This window comes from the organism of the source record quoted next, unplaced genomic scaffold (assembly GCF_019419815.1).
Source record: "Pyrus x bretschneideri cultivar Hongxiangsu unplaced genomic scaffold, Pyrus_bretschneideri_v1 Contig2, whole genome shotgun sequence".
Lineage (NCBI taxonomy): Eukaryota > Viridiplantae > Streptophyta > Magnoliopsida > Rosales > Rosaceae > Pyrus > Pyrus x bretschneideri.
Genome location: NW_025999501.1, coordinates 5,984,469 through 6,007,659, shown reverse-complemented (window position 1 = coordinate 6,007,659; position 23,191 = coordinate 5,984,469). Strand labels below are relative to the sequence as shown.

The following is a 23,191-nucleotide window of genomic DNA, read 5'->3' as shown; positions in this document are numbered from 1 at the left end:
TTCTTCTTCCTCTTCTCTGAATTGACAGGACTAAAATTATCAAACCGAGTTTGGAAAAGAAAAACTTGCTTTTGATAGGAGAAATCACACATTTATTCAAATTATAAGACTATTATGGAAAGAGACTAAGATTTTTATTTATTTCAGAGAAGGATATAACTTATTTATGTGACATGTGATATCATGGTTGTTTTGTTAAGAGTGTTACTAATCGCACACACGATCTTATTTCTCCACTCCACCTCATATTCTCACCCACTAATAAAAGTTGAAAAATAAAAATGATCTTTTCTCACCCACTTGATTCCTAAACTACCTTGATGTACTTTTTCTTTAATATGTGTTAAGAGGCCAAAATTCTCACCTACAAGTCCAATTTTATCTCAAAGCTCAATTATTGCAAATGCATCATAAGCTGAGTTTAAATTCATACGAAAGTGCAAAACAAGGGGTATATTTTACAATCATGCCACACCAATAAAATAGTAATTTAATAAGTTGGACGTCTGTATAATTATGCCGAGTCAATGCAATTCATGAATATTCATTATGCCAAGCCATATTACAACATTAACGTTATAAATAAATAGTGCCATTCACGCTACATTTGTTCGGTTCCATGAGAGGTTCTGGAACCCTACATCTTGTTGGATTCCCTGAGAGGTTCTGGAATGCAGAACTGTGTGATCTTTGTCCCTCTAGCCCTGTTATTTTATTATATATATGTGTGAAATTGATGATTGGATGCATATGCGGATGCAATCGAGATTTATGAGTGATGGTTGTTATTTTATATATATAAAGGATTGTGAAATATGGTTTAAATCACATATGTTGTATTATTGTCACTCATACGAGCTTCGTAGCTTATCCGGGTTTTGCTTTGCCCGGTGCTTTATTCCCTCGATGCAGGGTTGTTTTGCAAAGTTACAGGTAGAAGTTAGAGAAGTTCTCATGGGTGTAGGTGTGTGCAATGCACTAGCGACTAGGGTTTGTTTTCCTTTTCTTTGTAATTTCATTTTCGTTGATTATCTAATGTATTATGTATGAGCCCCAATTGACTTTATGTATTATGGTATCACTACTTTCAGCTACCATGTGCGATCCCTGGCATATCTCGGGATCGGGGCAGGACAATTCCCTTCCAAGCTTAGACAGGAAAATAAGAGAGAAAATAGAGGAGACCGTGGCCAAAGATGGAGTCTACGGAACTTAGTGCTGGAAGAAAACACTCTGGCCAGAGTGTTCAACCTAGACTAGACTCACGAGGCTATTAGCTTCGAGCAACGTTATAGAAATATCTAAGTCGTGTGTAATGGTAAATACCAAATACCGTAATTGATGTGGGAGAAGATAGAAGTGGATTGAAGTATTTCCAATGAATTTCGATGGGAATGAATAAATAAAAAACTAATGAAAGGGATTTGAAAATTTTGAGTTTTAATGATAAAGACAAAATAAAGGGTAAAGTGAAAAGTAACAGGATTAACTTTTTAGTGTAAAAATGTGGTTTTTAGTTAAAGTGAATAGTATCGGGACATTTTCGTTAAAGTTCCCATGAATAACTTGTCTAATAAAAGACAAGTCTACAATAGAATTCCTGAGAATGCCAGTGAAATCGAAAGGGATTGTGCACTGCACGCGGTTTCGTCGGAGAAAGAGATAGCAAGGACTATTCTTCTTCTTCTTCTTCTTCTCTGAATTGACAGGACTAAAATTATCAATCTAGTTTAGGTTTAGGATAATCCTTAATAATTAGTGCGAAATTTTGGTTACAACTTTCAGTTTTATTTTTATTTTTTATTTCAGTTTTCAACTAAAAACTAATACTAATAGTAGTTACCAAAGAGTTTTCCATTTTTGAAAAAAATTAAACCAGTTGCGCGAAAGTACAATCGCAAAACAATATTTGGCGCGAATTTCTTAAATCTGAATAACGGCAAAACACACCCGAGTGTTAATGTCTTTGTTCGAGTAATAATGATTCAAAAACCTCAATTTAGGAGGTAACTTGAAAGTTGCTGCGTTCACGCTTGTTTAGGAGATGAAAGAGAAGGACGATAAATGTAGTATGGAAACAGTTCATTATTCATGTTAACATGTAAAAACATGCATTTATAAACAACTTGTGTACATGCAAAATTGGGAAACGATGTCAGTTTTTAAGTACCTGAAACATGAGCAAGAAAAATTCCAATCGACACAAACAGCTTTGTCCAAACCTGTCAAAAATTAAATGCTAGGCTTTATGTGCAAATATGAGAGGTCGTATTACTTGCTTCCTCACGAGAAAAAACTTGCACAGTGGTGTGCAACCAAAGACTTTCTCCTTCCTCACACATTGTAGGAGGTCATTCTGCACATTGTGTGATCTGATCTACTCAAAAAATTGCATCTGTCCAGTTTGGTATATAAGATGCTGTGTCTACTTCCTAAACATTGAAGATCAGAGATCTGTGCACATTCAAAAAAATGAAAAACATGTATTCCTACTGCATAAGCGAAGTGTTAAGATGTGCTCTGTGCCAGAAACAATATATGCTATAGCGCGTCATTAGAGAACAGCAGACTACTACTGCGAGGCAGGCGCAACTTGACCAGAACTAAAAGCCAACTAGTCATTAAGTCCAAATCACACCCATCAAATTACTTCACTAATAAATCCACATGCATGACAAAAGAGCAGATAAACCAGATTATGAAACAAGAAATGCTAAAATGCAAATTAGTGACCCAGTTATACTAATTTTATTCCGTGAACGATGCAGATTAGGTTTTTTTTATTACACAAAAACTTTCTTAAAGTATATCCTCCACTTGGCTTAATCACTTGATGACATTGCATTTATTGGTCATCTAGACATCTAAGATTAATAACCGCCGTACTTACCATGACTAAGCGTTCTCCTTCGTTTTATTTACAGATGACTAGATCATTAAGTCATTGTTTAGAGGTGAACACAACATGTACAAAGCATGTAAATGTTGGTTTATGGAGTTCAGAAGATGAGTTTGGTTTAACGTTTATATTGACATATTTGGCAACAACCTAGGTTTTCATTTGAAGAGCTGTTGAAATGGAACCTACAAGCATCAAATGGAAAATGGCTTTTCAATTTAAGAGTGCCTCTATTTCTAGACACCAATTAACTGTTCAATCACAAATCTATCCATCTATAAACTGGCAGAAAAAGGGTGTCCAAGTACCTAAAAATATTTTGTTACTCGTTATTACCCATTGGGATTTGGCTTGACCGGTAGATTGTAGCCCAATCAGCTACCGAATGCCCAAGTTCGTAAATGAGTATGGTCCAGTTTAACCCGCTTATATTTAGGGTCGAACTCGGCCCACATTTTAGTTCAAGCCTATCCAGTAGGTTGGCCAATTTACGGCTTCAGCCTGTCTCCAAGAAATGGTGAGCAATGCAAGCAAAAGAAAAATTGCACCTCAGACCTGTTATTGCCTTTAACTTCTTTGCATGGTGACCATACTCTAAGAAGTTCACTGCGGATGGTCACCTCTGGTCCTCTGCATAGCTAGTTAGTAGGCGGATTGACCCTCTCTACAAATTACAAATTGTGGTCAGCATTATGCCACTTCAAGTAATTTTCGATGATTTAATTTCTTCTAAGCCAACAACTGCCAATGACAAAAAGTAGTTCCTCCACATAAATTAAGAGATAATACCTCAGTCATGGTAGGCTCTCTGCCCTAGCTCCAGAATGTTTGGTACATATCCAGATGATCTTAGTAGTTTCGTTAACCCCATCAAGGCACCATATATTTCCTCTGTCTCAGGATGTCTCATATCCAAGGACTAGAACTCTGCCACACCATCATTCACCTCTATAAGGCTAACACCAGGGAATTTTTTATGTCCTGTATCCCCTCATTGAAACTTTTAACGTGCAACATCTTTCCACCTCCCAAGATCACCCTATATATTTGAAAGCATGACATAATTTGCAGGGTTTTTTGGTTCGAGTTCGATGAGCCTTTCAAGTGCCAACTCTGCCAAGTCAATTTTCTTTTAAATCCGACATGCACCAAGTAAGGCAGCCGAAATAACAGCATCTCACCAAACACCTTCTAAGCAGCTCCAATAAGTCCCACGGCCGCATAAATTTCAATCAGTGTCGTTCCCACATATGGGTTGCTCTAAACCCACATTTTATCTCTACACAATGCACCGTCTCACCTTCTACCAGCCTTTTCATTTTTTCTGCAAGATTTAATCAGGACAGGGAATGTGAAGCAATTGGGCAATATATCCAGCTCTTCATCCTACTAAACAAAACCATAACTTCTCTATGACTCTCATTCTTCCCATACCCTCTGAACGTTGCGTTCCATAGAGCAACATTTGGGTCAGGTATTTCATCAAACACCTTGTGGGCATACGCCATTTGCTTCAGTTCGGCACACGCTGTGACTATTCTCGGGGCAAAGTATTCGTTGTGTGAGAAACCGTGGGCGATTATCTGTGTCTGAATTTGGTGAAGTTGCTTCATGGCCTTACAGGACTGCAATAGTGTGATGAATTTTTCTGCAAGGAGTCTGTGAAGGGGCTTTTGGGCCAGTTCATGCAAAACCACTGCTACTCTTACTGTTTTACATTGCATGGCCAGCTAGAAGCAAATCAAGCGGAATGTATCTGTTCTGCCATGAAACAAGAAACAACAAAAAAGCAAAAGGCGACGAAAAATACTCACTATCTTCAACTTTATATAAAACTCCACCTCAATCCTACTACCTAAGCTTGACGAAGCTTCATCGCTCTTAATGTCGGGGGTGGTCGGAGTTGGCCGGAATCATGAAAACCGCCGGAAAACGTGGATGTGTGTGGGCCTTCGTTTCCTTGTACAATTAATTTCAGCTTGTGGATTTGGTACTGGAACAAAGGGGGTTTTGAAAGGAATCCTTCCATAGCTTTTGTTACACAATGTCCTTTCCACAAGTACCATTTTACCCCCCTACTCCTTTGTCCTATAACTTGGATCATTTCAACCACGTTTTATAAACCGTCTGCGCCCAGCTCGTGAATTTTAAAAGATGGATACAAATGGAAATATTCATATGCAAATTAATGGATATGTCAATATCAATATCGATTGCCTTATGTGAAAATTTGTAATGAGATAAGTATATCAACACATTTTTTTATGACACTTACCATTTTACCCTTCAATTCTTTTTATTTTATTTTTAGGAACTCCTTTTTACTATCACTTAGTCATTTCCACTCTGTTTTATAAAGCATTTGCACCCAGCTCGTGAACTTGAGCGATGATCGAAACTGTTTGTATTATAACATATTCTATAATTAATTAAAACTAAGATCGGCTGGTCAATCAATTGTAATAAATAGATAGACAATTCATAATACTTATCCCAAATCCATTCTTCTTGTTTTACACAATTCAACAACTAAACGTTATCATATTTCATTGTTTTTTACCAAGATGATCTTTCCATAGTCATTTATAATATGAATGGTTCTGTTTAAAACATAGAATTTTGTAAATCGGCCACGTAGTGAATTGATGAGGAACTCTTCCTCAACCATTGAGGAGCCAAGTTAATTCCTTATTTAGATATAATTTCTTAAATGAAATCAAAACTACTATTCTTAAGGGAATCCTAAAAACCAAACTCCAAGACAATTCTAGTTTCCAAAAAAATAAAAAATAAATAAATAAATAAAACTCTGAGACAATTCTTGGAATTTATTCTATAGAAACAAAATAAAAGGATAAAATAATGTCGCAGCTCCACATACTTCGAACATCTGAGAGTCATATCATTATACCGACTAAACCCATAGTGTCATTTAGGCTACCCAATCCCAATGCAATCTAACATTTTCCATGGCTTTCAGCTTTAAGGTGATAACTGGATCCAAACCTTGTATTTAATCTGTGTGTGGGCTAAAACACAATGATTATCACGACCACTACAACGTTTTATGGCAACAATTCTACACCAAACAAAATAAATAGAAAGAGAGAGGGAAAAGACAGAAAATTGTCCCTGACACTAAAGCCAAAGCAGAGTCTAACAACAGAGAATTTTTCTTTAGTTTTTGCTCTAGGCGACTTCTATTTGTCTAATCTTGTTTGAAGAAATTTAATTTTTTAGACTAAACCAGAATAAAAATAAAATTGCCTTTAATTTGAAACTTATCTATTAAAACTTTTTTCTTGACCTGCCGTTTGTCGTTGAAAGATATCAACTATGAATTTCACACAATTCATTTCCTAAATTATAGGCAATTAGTTGTAGTTGGATGAATATGGGCGTATTAAAACTAATGGTATTAGGTGTAAGTTTATATCCAAAAAAAAAGTGTTTTTTTTTTTTTTTTTGGTCAAACCAAAAAAAAAGTTTAGTAAAATCTATTTGGTACACAATAATAGTAAACATTTTAATCAAAATTCTAAGACACCATAAATGTTTAATCTAAGATAGAAAGATATGAGGCAACTAAATAGTGCAATCGTAGTCACTAATGAGTTTCCAAATTCAACTCCTTCTAGGTGAAGACATATTTCAGACTCTTATGATCAGTAAAGATGCAGCACTTCTCGCCGTACAAGTAATGTTGCCAGATTTTTTGAGCAAATACCACTGCTTAGAGTTCCAGATCATGAGTGGGGTAGTTTCTCTCGTGAGTTTTGAGTTGCCTGGAAGCATAGGCAATGACTTTCCCATGCTGCATCAGAACACAATCTAATCCCAACAAGGATGCATTACTGTAGATCTCAAACTCACCGCCATCGTCCGGAAGAGCAAGGAGGAGAGCATAAGTAAGACGTTGTTTAAGCTCCTGAAAACTCAATTCACAATTCTCATCCCAGTTGAATTTGACCCCATTCCGGGTCAATTTAGTGAGAGCCAGGGCAATCACCAAGAAGTTTGGCACAAAACGTCGGTAATAGCTAGCCAATCCCAGAAAAATCATCACTTCAGTAACGTTCTTCGGTTGCTCCTACATAGACACTGTAGAAATCTTCTGAGGGTCCACATAAATTCCCTCAGCGGAAACTACATACCCGAGGAAACTGATCTGGTTTAGCCAAAACTGACATTTACTAAACTTCGCATATAGCTGATTCTTCCTCAATTTCTCCAACACTAACTTCAAATGTTTCTTGTGCTCATCATTACTCTTGGAGTAGATCAAGATGTCATCAATGAATACAATCATGAACTGATCAAGATACGGTTTGAAAACTCTATTCATCAAATCCTTGAAAGTTGCAGGTGCATTCGTTAACCTAAAAGGCATGACATAGAGTTCATAGTGTCCATACCTCGTACCAAAAGCAGTATTCAGTACATCTTCATTCCGGATCAGTAGCTGATGGTAACCCGAACAAAGGTTAATCTTAGAGAACACCTAAGCACCCTTCAATTGATTAAACAAGTCAGCAATTTGAGGCAAGGGATAACGTTTTATCACTATTACCCGATTAAGCTACCTATAGTCGATGCAGAGTCTCATCGACTCATCCTTCTTTCTCACAAATAATACAGGAACGCCCAATGAGACATGATGGGTTGGATGTAGCCTTTATCCACGAGCTCCTAAAGTTGAATCTTCAATTCCCTCAACTTAGCTGGTGTCATTCGATATGGTGCTAAGGAAATGAGGTTGGTACCTAGAAGTAAATCAATGGTGAATTCGATTTCCCTCGTAGGTGGTAACCCTGAAAAATCCTCAGGAAATATGTCGATGAATTCATCCACTACTGGCACATCTCCAGCACACAGAAAAGGTTCATTATGCGTGACCATGTGAGCTAAGAATTACACACAACCCTTATGTAGTAACTTCGTCGTACGGTTGGCGAAAATAATACTATTCTGGAGGATCTGTCGCTCACCCTGAAATGTGATCGCTAGTTGTCTAGGCTGATCAAATGTCACCAGTTTTTCTCTACATCCAACATAAGCATTATGCTTAGATAGCCTATCCATTCTCAAAATGACATTGAACTCCACAAGTTTGAAGGGGATAAAATTGGCCTTCATAAGTTCCCATTCAATAATAACTGGGCAATCCTTAAACTCCCGTTATGCACAGAATAGATTTCTAGGTGGCAATTGTATGAATATATCAAAACCGAGCAATGTAGGTTGCGGGTTAACAAGCCGTGCAAATTGTGGAGATATGAAAGAATAAGTAGCACCCAGATCAATCAGAACATGATCCTAATTACCAAAAACAAGTAACATACCAGTAATAACTCTAGGATCCTGCTCTGCTTCCCGCTGAGTCATAGTGTTGATATGCCCATGGGCCTAACATCTTGAACCACTGTTGCGGCCGCCTCGAGTTCTAGCACTTTGGCTATTGCAGCCTGCTCGGTTTCTTTAAGCACGACTACCTGAAGCTGCTCTAGAATGCTACGGCTGACGCTGAGTAGAAAACTGAGTACTCGGTTTGCTACTCTCACCATAACTCTGAGTACTTAGGTTACGTCCTCTACGGTAACCTGAACCAGAATCATAACTCTCTGATCGGTTCATCGAAGGGTAATCACAGACATAATGCCCAGTGCCACCATACCTATAACACGTGAATGTATTCACAACGCAATCACCCCGATAGCACATACCACAACACAAATAAGTCACCAATGCTGGGCTAAAGTGGTTGAAAAATTACCTTGCCGACTCATTACCTGAACCCTCACTGGATGATCTCGAACCCTCACTATGTCGTTTAAACGATTAAGAGTGTCTAGGGTTGAAGGGATTTGAAGAAGTAGAAGGCTTCCTTATGCTCCGGGATCAAAAACCACGACCCCGCTTATTCTGGTTTCAAGGCTGATTCTTGTTCTGCGGCTGATTTTGGTTTTGATGTTGGTTCTGGTTAAGACTACTCCACCTCGTCTGTTCAACCCTCAAAGCTACCTCAATCATCTCCTCATAGGATGCACACCTATATAGTGCCAAAAGCTAGCAGATGTCCTCATTCATAACAATTTACAGATGTACCATCATCTCATGAAGGTTTCCATAGGTCCTGCAGTGATGTTTCAATAAGCACCAAAATGTGCTATCAAACTCTGTAATACTCAGATTGCCCTGGCAAAAATTTAGGAATTCCTGTCTCTTCCTCAACTGATAACCGGGGCTCAAAAAGTGCTCGCTGAAAAGTCTCCTGAACTTAGCCCAAGTCATCATAGAGTTACGTGGGGCGAGAGCTCGTCACTGACTTCCACCAATATCTTGTGTTACCCTGAAGGAAATAACCAGCAGTATTCGCCCATTCAGATGCTGGGCATTTCATACCCTCTAAGGTGTCCTCCAACTTTTCTAGCCAATCCTCAGCCTCCTTACAGGCTTCAACTACATTAGGTTCCGTAACGCCATGGCTATGAGCAATCTCCATACAGGTACGACACGACCTGCTACTCCTAGGAAAAACATTTCGCAGAGCAGAGGTCAACTACTGAATCCCACCCATTAAACCAGAACGAGGTTGTCGAGGTACATTCCCACCAGAATGATCCATAATTCTGATAAAAGGCAAACAAGATTTAGAGGGATGAAAGATTATGGCCACAAGAAAGCTTATGATTACCAAATGGAAGAATGAAGTCCTAAGCAAACTCTGATACCAATCTGACACGCCCCAATCTCGATGTTCGGAAGACAGCGAGATGGCCATATGATGGCCGACACCAAGGGTGACGCAAGCCATTTAATGAATGGATATGTTGAGAACATGTGAAACATGCATATAAATTTCCCACGAACTACACAAGGTAATATTTATACACAAACCTTACCAAGATACTATAATAATATTCAGGCTTTAATAAAATGATAGTGATAATGCATGACATGTTCAGAGTATACATCTAATTCAAAATACAAGCGGACAGTGTAACAGAAAGTGCTATTACAAGTGATGTCAAAAGTAGAGAGGATGACACGATATCACTGGTAGGAGAATGCCTCATAGCTTGGATTGTTTGCCTCGTTCCTATGTCCCGATGAGGGCGCAAAACAAAACATGAGTGGATCAAGTTGATATATGTAATACTAAAATAATTATTCATCAACGTACTAATCCCAAAGTTTATGAAAACTTAATAGTATAATATGTAATAGGTTTTTCGAAAACCGTAGCATGCCATAAATCCTTCATAAAACATATATCATATAGTGTGCTTAATAGTGGTATCATATATAAGTATCTTCCGGCCAAAGCCATCTACCAACGCCCGACCGAAGCCAAATAAATACCTTATGGCCAAAGCCATATATAAGTATCTTCCGCCCGTAGGCACATAGTGACCACTAGATAAGCACAAAAAATCATTGAATATAATCTTTCCAAAATATATCTCATCGGAGCTCAATAGCTCAAACATCATATCACAATTCATGTTCGTAGTATATAATCATAGATCATATATACTACAAAGAACGTAAATTCGATAAAGCATGATATTTCATAAAGTGTAAAACCAATTTACTCAATAACGTTTCATAAAATGTAGCCATTAAATCATGCTTTTCATGTATGCATTTCTAATAGTAAAATCATGCATTTTAGAAGGGGTCTACTTATAGATACTTCGTCGTCGAAGAGCTGTGCGAACTAGGAATAAGGGAAATGCCACTAACAAACGCACCTTGCACTACGGCTAACTCGCCGTGGTTTGGCCGGAAAATGCCTCGAAACTGGCGATGCTCATCGGAAAACCGAGAAAAACTACTCCGAGCTATTTTCAGCATTGGAAAAATTACGAAACGCATCAGAGTTCGTTAGGGGAGTGTGCACCATGAGTGTCATGGTGAAGTACCTACTTGGCCTGGGGTTTTCAAGGTTGCAAGTCTAGGTGGTGGTGGTTTGTTGCTCTGTGTGTGATTTTCAGAGAGAGGAAGGAGAACTTGCAAAGAGCATTTGGGGGAAAAGGGAGAGAGTTTGAGAAAATAGAGAAAATGAATGAGAGAGAGAGATAGAGAGTGAGTGAGAGAGATAAGGAAAGAATCCAAAAAGAAGGGGGATCCAGATTAGGCAGGGATAAGGGAGACAAAAATCCTCAAGTGGGTCCCCTTGGTTCGTAGTTTAAGCATGTATAAGACAAAACACAAAATATCCGCAAACGTTCGTGTTCGAACGTAGAATCTTCTTTATAAATCCGATTTCAAATCCGTTCACGCCTACGCATTCATGGTGATAAGTACGATAAGAATAAATTAATAGAATTAAAACTACGCATTTGGACGAGATGGTCAAACAAAGTCAACTCTTGGGTAAAAAGGTAATTTCATAAGTTCGGCAATATGAAAATACACTAAATCTGGGACGGGGTTTCACACCAGCAATGCTTTATGTCACAGAATATTGGGTGCTGAAGCAGCAACATGTACACAAAATGAGTGTAGCGGAGTTGAGAATGTTTGGTTGGATATGTGGGGCATACGAGAAAGAACAAGATTAGGAACTAGGATATATAAGGTAAATTAAGAGTAGCCAAAATTGAAGATGAGATGAGAGAGAATCGGTTAAGGTGGTTTGGACATGTGAAACGAAGACCTACAGGCACTCCGGTTAAAAGATACAATTACGAGATAGAGACTCAAGGGAAAAAGGGTAGGGGAACACCTAGGAAGACTTGGAAAGAGACTCAAAGAAAAGGCTTGGACTACTTGGATCTAACAGAAGAAATGGCACAAAACTGAGCTCAATAACGTTCTAGAATTCATATAGCCGAACCCCACTTAGTAGGATAAGGCTTTGTTGTTGTTGTTGTTGTTATTTAAAGTAGTAGGTTGAAATGTTATATAAACCTCTTTTGATAGTAATGTGAATTCGTAGTGGTTTTGTTTTAAGCATTTGATGATATATTGAAAAGGAAAAGTAATTTGGAATTGTATGGAAGAGAAAGTGAATTAGATGTTGCATCCTGATAGCATCTTTTTGAAAGCATTGATGCCTAAATTAGATTATTGTCATTTGGATTAATCAGAGGTGAATACAAGATTGTATGGTTAAGTGCATTGTCTTTTTTTTTTTTTTTTTTTTTTTTCTCCTGAACTGACCAGGTTAAGAGGGCAATGCAAGCAAAGTTTTACGATAACGCTGGACTTTAAAGTGTGCTCCACAGGTTAACATCTTACAACATTCAGAGGTCCAAAGGTTAGCATAAACGTCATAAATCTCAAGTTTATATGGTTCATTACGTGTTGATTTTCCAGTTGCAACATTGTCTTTTCATGCCTTATGGGTGCTTGGGTAAGTAGATCAAAACATAAGGGTTATCGCTAGTTATGGTTTACTGAAGCTGTCTGACTACTCTAAGGAATGAAAATGTAAGGGTTATCGCTAGTTATGGTTTTCGAAATGAAAAATGACTCCCGGGTACTCTATGAGTCTGTTTTCTGCAAAGATTCATCCTGTTTTCTCATTTATGTAGAGTTGCGCACTAAGCAAAGGGATGGTATGCATGATAGAACTAAGTTGTTATTGATTTTGTATCATCATATATTTACGAGATATAACTAATGCACCTAACATGTTCAAATTTTTTAGTCTTGGCCTCCCCTCTATTTTTAGCGGTTCATTTTCTTTTAGAAGCAGCTTACAAACGTATAATAAAGCAGCAGATTACATTGAACTGAAATCCTCATGCATATCATTCATGATGACACAGGCACTTACAGACGTTGAAGCTTGCGGTGAAATTCACCATCTTACTTATTAGTTTTATTACAAAAACTAAATGTAGGGGTTGATCAATGTGAAGCCAAATATAATTAAGAGGTGACATGTGGATTTTTGGGTGAAAATGACAAAATTACCCTCGAGGTACACCGAGATTTCTACGCATGAGTAGCGGGCAATCATCCCTCAATCAAGCCAAAACGTCCCCAAAATAGGTATTTATTTATAACATATTTCATTCGTCCTCATCAAGTCTTTTCCACAAGGTAACCCCCAAATCATTCATTTTTATTATATTAATTAGCTAATTAATTGATTTAATATCCAATTAATGTACTAATTAACCACAAATCATGAACCTCACCCACAAAGCCATCCAAGTGGCAGATCCATCTCCACCCAAAGGGGCCGGCCACACCCCTATATAAATTCTCTTGCTTAATTCTCTAAATTCTCCTAACACTTTTCCCTTAAAATTATAACTTTGGCATCAGAGGTTCTTCGGCCAAAGCCCTCCCCATTTATCGTGGGCGCGTGAGGCTCTTGGCCTTGACCTAAGGTGTTATTTGTTTTGTAGGTACAATTTTGTCCAAGAGCAAGGAGGAAGAAATTTGCATCCACATATTGGTGCTTTCATTGAGAGTTGAGTCACACACTCGTTGAAGACTCTCGCATATAAGGTTTTTTGTTTCCTTGCCTATTTGTAGATTTTTCGTGCGTTCTCATTTTTGGAATTTTTATTTCTAAAAATTCTTTGATAATTGTAAAAGAAAAGTACAATGGTAAGAGATTCGGAAACCTTGATGAACGAAAATTCCAACGTTCAACATAGCGATAAGTGGAGCGGCACCCCCACGAGGCACCACCTTGGCAACCACCACAGTGGCCACCACGGCAGCCACCTTTGGAAAAACCCATAACCTAAGGCATGCCACTTCAACCTTCAAAGGGCCGAGCCCTAGCTGAGCCAACTCGTGCCACCCAAACCTAATACAAGCCCAATGCATTGCCAAGCTGAGGCCAAGCCTCGCACCCATGTGCGCCACATGCCGAGCATCCCACTCCCGTGGCCCAGCCTGCTCTCGTGGCCTAACTTGCTCCCGCAGCCTAGCCTGCTTCCGTGGCCTTCCAAGTAGCCCAAATCGGTCCAAGATTAGTTTAACCGTCTCAGCTTCAAATTTCTGAGCCTACAATCAAATCGAGGGCATTTTCACCACATTTCTTCACGGATTTGACATTTCGCAACTTAAATCTCGCTCCCAGAGTCTACCACACTTCCACTGCTCAAGGAGACGCATTCCTTCCAATCTTTTCCAACCCAAATGGCAACACTTATCTCGACAAGTCATAGAATTGACAAGCGCCCTCGCACAGCAGACGACCTTGGTGAATCACCTTTTGCAGCTCACTGAGATGCAATGTGCCCCAGAAGAGGTGTCCTGAAGTAGAACAAGGGCAGACGAAGAACCTCTTCAGCAGCGTCCCGCCAAGCAACCACTCGACCAAGGCACGAACCACGCGTTCAGGTAATTTACATACCTTGGGCCCCCGAGATAGCTTATACTTCTATCTTAGCATGCAGAGGAGCGTGCACTCTCAATTAGGCCCATATCGAAACAACGATGATCTCATGTGTAAGATATTCACCACCATTCTACAAGGTGAGGCGCAAGATTGGTTCTACACCTTGCCCCCACAATCCATCAGGAGTTTCAACGAATTTTCTTTAGTTTTTACCAAAGAATATTCATCATATCACTCGATCAAGAAAAAGTCTGACCACTTGTTCAACGTCAAAAGGAACACAAAAGAGTCGCTTCACGGCTACGTGAAGAGGTTTAAAGCAGAGAAGGCAAAGATAGTCGGATGCAACGACTCAATAGCTAGAGCAGCCTTCCAAAAAGAACTTTCAGCAGATCACCTGCTGTTCAGAAAATTAATCATGAAAGAACATCTAACTCTGGCAGACTCTTTTGCTCTGACAGAGAAACATGCATTTGGGACAAGGCTTGCCAATCCAGATGCAAGGATTTAAAAGAGAACCTGACGTCACCTCCTTAATATCCAAGCTGAAAGTGACGGATAACCTATTCGCATGTTTGACAATATATGAAGCAGCAATAAGCTATACCATCATACAAGAAGAGCTGGGGGCCTGACTACTTGTATTCCATAGTTCAAAAGCTCTCATCAATGCTACCAGAAATTCAAAAGCTAACTTTAGAGATAGTTGTTACAACTCAGAAGCTCAAAGTTTTACCTTTAGACGCACGTAGTCATCCTCATGAAGCACTATGTCGCCTAATCCAGACGCGCGAAGATAAAGGCGTAGACACTGGTGAATGCAAAGTTTTTTGACAACTGCAACAACTTAGCCCAAAAGGCACGCCAAGGGTAAACAAACACTAGAAGGACACATTCGGAAGCAAGTTTTCTCCTCGTCGCCCCAAAAGATTCTACATACGCGCAACATGTACCGGCAATTAAACACCACATCCTACTACCTGTCACACGGACCTAGCCTACCCTTGCTCCATAATTCAACTCTAGAGTGGCCCAATACTGGCAATTGAGCATCTCCTGCTGCGTGTAACATAGCCTCGCAATAAGGTGACCCAATGACTGCTTCACGGCTCCCTGTTACACCTTCACGCCTAGCCTAGGTGATGCAACAGAGTAGCTGAACAATGCCCTGAAGGTAGCTGAGCACGCCTTAACCGCGTCTGCTTAACCCGATGGAGACTTCTGGCATTCGCACGTCAACGGCGCATCCAACTACAAAGGCTTAGAAACAGGCATGGTCCTTGTCACCACAGATGGTTCGATGCTCGAGTTGGCAATTACTCTAGGCTTTAAGGCATCCAACAACGAAGCAGAGTACGAAGCCCTATTAGTAAGCCTCCGGATGGCAAAAGACTTAGCGGTGAAAAAGCTTGCAATTCATTTCGATTCCCAAATAATCACTGACCAGACTATTAGAGAGTACACGGAAAAACATCCAAGGATGGCGCAATGCTTAGAGAAAGTATGCAAGCAACTTGAAGCATTTCAGACTTACACCCTCACTTTAGTTCCGCAGGCAGACAACACCCAGGTGGACGCACTAGGCGGCCTAGGCTCCGCCCTCGACCACCAACTCAAATGCTCTATCCTGGTGGAGTATCTATATAAGCCAAGCATAAAAAACGGAGCCAGCAACCGAAATGTCACAGTTTAATACAACTCCAAATTGGCAAAGTTCTATTATAGACTATGAAGGAAAATTTGTGAAAAACATGTTCATTTAAGCAACATCAATAGCATGCAATTAACAATTAAAGGCGGAATCATGCTTGTATGCACTTAAAACAAAACATTTACCCATGAAATTCAAAGCCTAGTAGATAGGTGAACCAAGACTCAACTCAAAACAAAGTGAGTTGAGAAATCAATACCTTTGTAGATTCCTCTTTGCATAAGCAAAGGCTAATCACCCAAAGAGAGGGCCTTCATTCCTTGCATCTTAGATCCATGGATTTGGATGGATGAAAAGGTTTCTCCAAGTTCCCAAAATTGAGAACCTCTAAGTCTCCACACCAAGGTATATTGTAGAAGAAATGAGTGACCTTGAGGAAGTAAGATTGCTAGATGTTATCCTCAAGGTGGCCGGCCATTTCTAGAGAGAAAGGAGAGTTTGTGTTTCTCCAATTTCCCCAAAAACAACACTTAATGAATTTTGGCTATTAAGTCACACTTATACCTTAATTCATTTGAGTGGCAAACTTGTAAATAAGTCAAAACCCACTCTTTCTCTAACATGGCCGGCCTTAGGGATTTATTGGGCTATTTGGGCCTTTGTGAATCATTATTCATTAAGTTGTCATACAACTTAAGTCAATGGACTTGACGTTCGAAGCCCATTGGGCCTTAAGGTCCAAAACTATCACGAGGTCTTTAACGAACTTATTCGTTTGATTAATAATCATATTAATTAATCCTTGCCATAAATAATTAAACCATTTAATTATTCTTACTCATCTCCGTTGAATCTTCAAACTCTACCTTACACGGTGTACGATCCATTAGGTTCCTTTTAGCGAGGCAGTGGGCGATTCAAACTCTTTCAAATCGATTGTGAATTGAAACTTACTTTCAATTCTCCCGTTAGTGATAATACACTTTTAGGGCTTCCACAAACCATGGTTGACGCCTAGCAGCATGTCATGGTTACCCAAGCTAATCAGAAGAGGTGGAGAACCTATTCAGTTTTAGGATTACAAATGCAATACGGTCTTTCTCTAATACAATACTCTTGACCACACTGTTTGGTTTGATAGTTTATTCATGTCTACTATCCAATGTGAATCTTGTACTTATATGATTACCTTGAATGTGATCTGGAACGCATTCCAACATCTCATTCATACTCTGGCCAGAGATTCTAAATCATATCATAGAGTATTCTCCCTCAAACAGTTTGAAGGTTAGAGATCCCTTGTTGCGCATTCACTTGCCTCCATGGCTAAGTGGCTTAACCCCGACGATGCCGTGGACACCCTGATAGAGTGACTTTGACATAATCAAAGATTAAGGACCTAACCACAAGACAACTGTGATGCCTCAGGTCAAAAGACTAATTTGCATTATCCCAACCATGAGTTCTCATGTGACATGAATATGAGAACTCTTCGTTGATCGTGTTCAGTGAACTCATTCTCTATTGAGCACCTACGTACTTGTCTTGATGTCACACACACCAATGACTCGAGACTAGTCACTCTCCCTGAGAGAAGACATAGCACGTACTGATCTTAACGGACTGTTAATGCCCAATTGACAATCCTATGATCAGGAACGTTTAGGATGTGTCAACGAAAGAATGGTCTCATGAATCTAACTTCTTTAGATCGCATTCTTCCAATCACATATTCCTTGGACTTATCGTTTAAGCATATAACATTTATATGAGACGGCTCAAACAATAATGTTTGCCCTTTACATTTAAACTACATTAGTTTGAAATGTCCGTAAAGTATCATCATATGATTGGTTTTAGGGCACATTTCCAACAGACTACCTGGTCAATGGCACGCTCCTCAGGGAAAGGTTGGAGTCTAGAAAGCTCCAAATAAAGGCAGCACGCTACTGCATATGGAACGGCATTCTCGCCCGAAGATCCTACACTGGACCACATCTCGCTGCCTAGCGCCTCCCGACGACCTAAAGGTTCTAAGCTCAATCCATGAAGGCATTTGTGGAAATCACTCCAGAGGCCGATCCTTAGCACAGAAGGCTCTTAACACAGGCTACTAATAGCCTACCATGCATCAAGAAGCTAAGGAGTTAGTGCAAAAATGCTATTGCTACCAACACTACAATCAGGTACGAGGACTGCCTACCAGCGAGTTACACTTACAGACGAGTCCTTGCCCGTTCATGCTGTGGGCAATCGACTTAGTAGGGCCAACGCCGCCTGCTACTGGGAGCAGAGGCATGATGATCGTGGAAACTGATTACTTCAACAAATAGGTAAAAACAGAACCCATGACCACCATGACTCAGACAGAAATAGAGCGCTTCATATGAAGGAACGTCATTTATTAATTTAGCATCCTTTAATCCATCATCACCGACAACGGCCCACAGTTCGTGGGCAAAGGTCTAGTGAAGTTTTTCCAAAAGTATGGCATCAAGCAACACATCTCCACGTCGAGATATCTTCAACAAGACTATCCTCGACCACCTCAAGACGATCCTCGACTACCTTAAGAAATCCCTCTCTGACAAGAAGGGAAAATGGCCAGATGAACTCGCCAAATGTCTATAGGCATATCGCACCACCAAAAGACGAGCAACTGGTGAGACTCATTTTTCTTTGGCATTTGGTTCAGAAGCAAACATTATTCCTATTAGCACTCTACTGCCAAGTATTGAGCAAAAAAGTAAGCAGATGACTACAAACATATATCTGGCAGAGGAGAAGTGCGAGCAGACTATCACCCGCATCGCAGCCTACCAGCAGCAGCTCTTCTCTAACTACAACAAAAGTGGCAAGATCCAGGAATTCCAGCCCGGAGATCTAGTCCTAAGAAAAGCCTTCATCACTGTCCTTAGAGAAGGCTCCAAAAAGATGGATCTCATTTGGGAAAATCCGTACAAGATCAGTAAAGTAAACGGCAAAAGTAATTACACCATCGCCACCATGAATTACAAAGAGATCGAAAAGCAGTGGAACACCTACAATTTGAGGAAGTACCATGTGTGACCTTCCGCTACATCAAAGCCCGAAGACTCAAGCAACTCGACAGGTACCACCTCTCAAGCCGAGGATTATCCAGTTATTATGCAGTTCCTACCTTACATTTAAGTTCTCGTTCGTTCCACTTGTTTTTCAATAAGGAATTCATAAGTAATCTATAACTTGGCTCGACTTCATGCTTACAGCAACTGATCATTCCTCCATTTTAAAAGAAGACTGCGCCCTTCTTAGGGACTCATCATAGGAATTGTGCCCTCCTCGAGGGACTAACCATACTCTCTAGTGCGGGATGATAAACCAATTCCCCAACACCTAACTGGGTCTGCTCTCCAGTGCGAGGGGATAAACTAGTTGCTCTTTAATGCGAGAGGGTAAACCAATTCCCCGACACCCACATGGGTTTGCTCTCCAAGGCGAGATGATAAACTTTACACTCCGAATATCCAGACGTGGATAAGTCGGGCTGCCCTAGTATAACTAGGTGCATGATGGCTTGCGTTGAGATTCCTAGAAGTAGCCACAATGGCCTTTTTCAAGGCTTAGCTAGGTGAAGGATTTTGGGTCCCTTGGCCTAATCTGCAAGAAACCGGGCCCCAGAGACAAAGGGGGCACATAACGTAGTACGTCCTACTGACAACTATCCTGGAACCCTAAAGTTGCTACCGAGTGCACTAAGGTAGCCTACGGTTTCCAGAAGACTGCCTACGGCTTGCCTTTCAAGCAGTAAAGCCATGCTAGACTTATACAAACACGCATTCTTGTGAAAGGTTAAACAAGCTAGCGTGTATATACGAAGCTTTATTCACTGCCGACATGCTACGTAGTCGATAAGCTTCACCTCTGCCAAGCGCGAAACGGCCTGCACCAAGTCCTAAAGTGTTGTGATACTTGCTATGCAACCTATGAAATTAGAGAAAGCCAAGGTTAATAGCCTAGTGGTCACACGAACTTGTCTGTTTCTGTAAGTAAGGCGTCCGGCTGCTGACCCTATGGCTAACAACTTTGCAAAGTTCTACACCAACACTTACGGCTGCATCAGCTACACAAACCTATCTGCTTATAAAAAAGTAGCACACCTACTATTGATTTATAAAGTCTAAAAGTTAGGGCATGAACAAAAGAAGCGAAGATGGAGAAAAGCGAAGGAATAAAGTTTATTAATTTTTCTAGCAAAATTGATAAACAACTAGCAAAGACCGACAGAGTTCAAGCAAATAAAAAGTAACGAGGGAAACAAAGAAAATCCTAAAGATTACAAAGAATACTACTCTTCAGCAGCTTGGGCACTTCACGACTACTCGGTCGCCACACCTTCAACGATCAAGACATTCTCAGCAGCGGCACCATCTGGCGCTTCACCCCTAGCTGCTCCAACCTTAGCACCAACATCTCCGACCACTTCACCAATAGAGGTCGCAAAAGTAAAGGCAATCAAGTATTTCGAAGAAATAGAGAAGGTTTTGAAGTCTCCCACAGCAAACTAGAAGTCAGACGGCCTACCAATGAGATGATCTACATATCTCAACTTGTAAAAATCGGCTTGACTCTAAACAAGCGGAGTCTCGAGCCTAGCCTTTTCACCTTTTAGCTATCCGATCTCCTCGATCAAACCAACACGGACGTACTGCAACTCATCCACTTCTTTCTTTAAACTTTTGTTGATCTTTAGTGCACCTTGGAGTTCCAACACTTGGGGTTCAAGCCTATCAATGACCTTTTTAGAGTGGATCATTTGGTTATAAGTAGCAATTAACTCTTTATCCTTTGCATAAGCAGCGTAACGAAGCTCAGAAACGGCACATTCAAGATCTTGAATCTGAGGTATATGACATTTGATATCCTTCTCGACACTTTCATACTTAAGTTGGATAGCATCAAGCCTATTCTTCAAGTCAACGATCTCTTAGCGAGCGGTCTCAAGCTGCAGAGAAGTGGGGGCAGAGATATTAAACCCTTTCAAAACAACGAGCTCAGATTCCAACCTATTAATCTTCTTGGTTGAAGAATAAGCTTTAGCTGCCGCAGCTTTTGCCACCTCATTGGCAGCCTTGGTATCCTTTTGGTCAAGGAGCATAGACTCAGCTGCCAGAATAGTCGTCTTTAGGGATGGGTTCGAAAAATCGAAAAACGAAAAAAATCAAACTGAAAGTGTAAAACCAGACCAAACTAAATCTGATTCAATTCGGTTCGGTTTTTGGGGTTCAAAAACTGGACCGAACCGAAGTATAGGCAAAACGACGTGGTTTCATATTTAATTATAAATAAATATTATTTTTTTCCCTTGAGCGACGTCGTTCAGTCCAATTTGTAGCTTCTGCCTTCTTCAGTCTGAAACCCTAAATAGAACCGAACCCATTCCATTTCTCTTATCCCTCTACTCTGTACATACTCTCACTCTGGACCATCTCATTCCTAGCTCCGCCACTCTTCCACTTCATCTTCTTCCTTCCCAACGACCTGCAACTTGTCTTACATCTCGTCGTCACTGTCTCACTCTTAGTCTATCACCCCCGTAACCGGTGACCCACGACCCACGAGGCATGACTTCCTGTTGCCATTTCAAGTCTCGAGTCTTGACCCACAAATTCCTTCATTTGCAAGGTTAGTCTCTCACCCTCTGATGCGTTTTGCAGATTTTTTTCTTTTCAATTTCATAGTTTTGCAATTTGTTTTGGGTATGCTGGATTTGGTTAGGTAACTTCATTTCTGAACACTATTAGACTATTAGTTGAGGTTTGATTAATTTGTGATAGTACATAAGGTTTGATTAATTTCTTTTGGGTATGCTGCTATATTTGGTTATGCAACTTTAACTCTAGGGTTTTCTCGAGATAATGTGAGCCTTTTCGAGTCCATGGAGAGAATTTAGGGGGGGGAGTGTCGATGTGGGTTATTAGAGTAGCTTCAGGGTTAGCTTCCTCAATTATATTAGGGTTCTCCTCGTTCTCAGTTAAGCAACCTGTAATTAACCAGTAAATAATAAGTTATGGAATTTGCATGTTCTTGCTCTTGGCCTCCACTTCAGTCTTCATTTGTATCTGTTTGTTTAAAAAAAAAATAATAATAATTATAAATAATCAAGTTTTACCAGAGGATGATTGCAGATTGCATCTTTATGACTTATGAGTTGCAGATTACTTTCCAAATGTCAAATTAATTAGTATTTAGGTGTCAATACTTTCGAGTAATATGACGAGGAATACGAGCTCAATGGCTAAACTTCAAAGAGAACCAAAATATGTTTGATTTTGATTTTTAACTATTTGTCCCTTAACAGCAGAAAGATTAAAGTTTATTATGTCTGAGAGTGTAAATAACTAGTTTAATCCATCTTGTATGTTTTGTATCTTTTGATGATTATAGTCATAAACCTTGCTTATTATTTGCATCCGTAGCTTTTCCATGTGCATCTTACCTTTGCTTATTATATGTTTTGTATCTTAATTAGATGAAGTCAAGTCCATCAAAGGCCTCGAGCTCAAGCTCAAACTCAATGAGATCATCAAATAGCTCCCGTGAAAAAATAAACTCATCTACGTCTACTCCATTGCAAGTAAGTTGTCATCTCTATACTTTCTCTATGGTTCTTAAGTCTCAATTTATTTAATTATTAATTGTAATGATGCTTTCTACTATTTTTGAAGGACATTGTTGGTGAATCAACTCCACCTCAACTCCCCATGGTGGCAACTCAACAAACTCCTCTTACTCATGGTGGATCCAAAAAATCCTCCGATGCAACTCCAAATGAAGGTTGCTCAAGTGATTAAGTAAGTAAAGATGACACTCTCTTGGATTCACTAAAAAGTCATGAAAGGTCTACAATTTGGGAGCACTTTGATAGGACAATTGAGGGAGGTAGAGTTAAAGGGGTATGCAAATATTGTAGCAAATCGTTTATGGCCAACACAGATAAAAATGGTACAACTAGTATAAGAAATCACTTAGCTAGATGTAGGAGCTATGATCCTAATAAGGAAATATTTGCTACAAATGGGCAAAAGACCTTAACCTTTGCCGGCACAAAAGATAAGTTGGAAGCCATAGGTTTTTCTCAAGTGGAAGTTACTAAGGCTTGCATTGAGATGATAATTATAGACGAGTTACCTTTTTCATTCGTCGAGGGAGAGGGTTTTCGTCATTTTTGCATGCATGTGTGTCCTTTGTGGAGAGTACCTAGTCGTAAGACAATAGCTAAAGATGTACTTGGCTTGTTTTACTTCGAAAATGAGAAATTGAAAAGTCAGTTGAAGACATTTAGGGT

The 23,191-nt window shown here is 39.8% G+C and overlaps 1 pseudogene; it reads right to left on the bottom strand.

Moving 5' to 3' along the window:
- Positions 1–3,847: 3,847 nt before the first annotated feature.
- Positions 3,848–4,984, bottom strand: LOC125476806 (annotated as a pseudogene).
- Between the last annotated feature and the right edge of the window lie 18,207 nt (positions 4,985–23,191).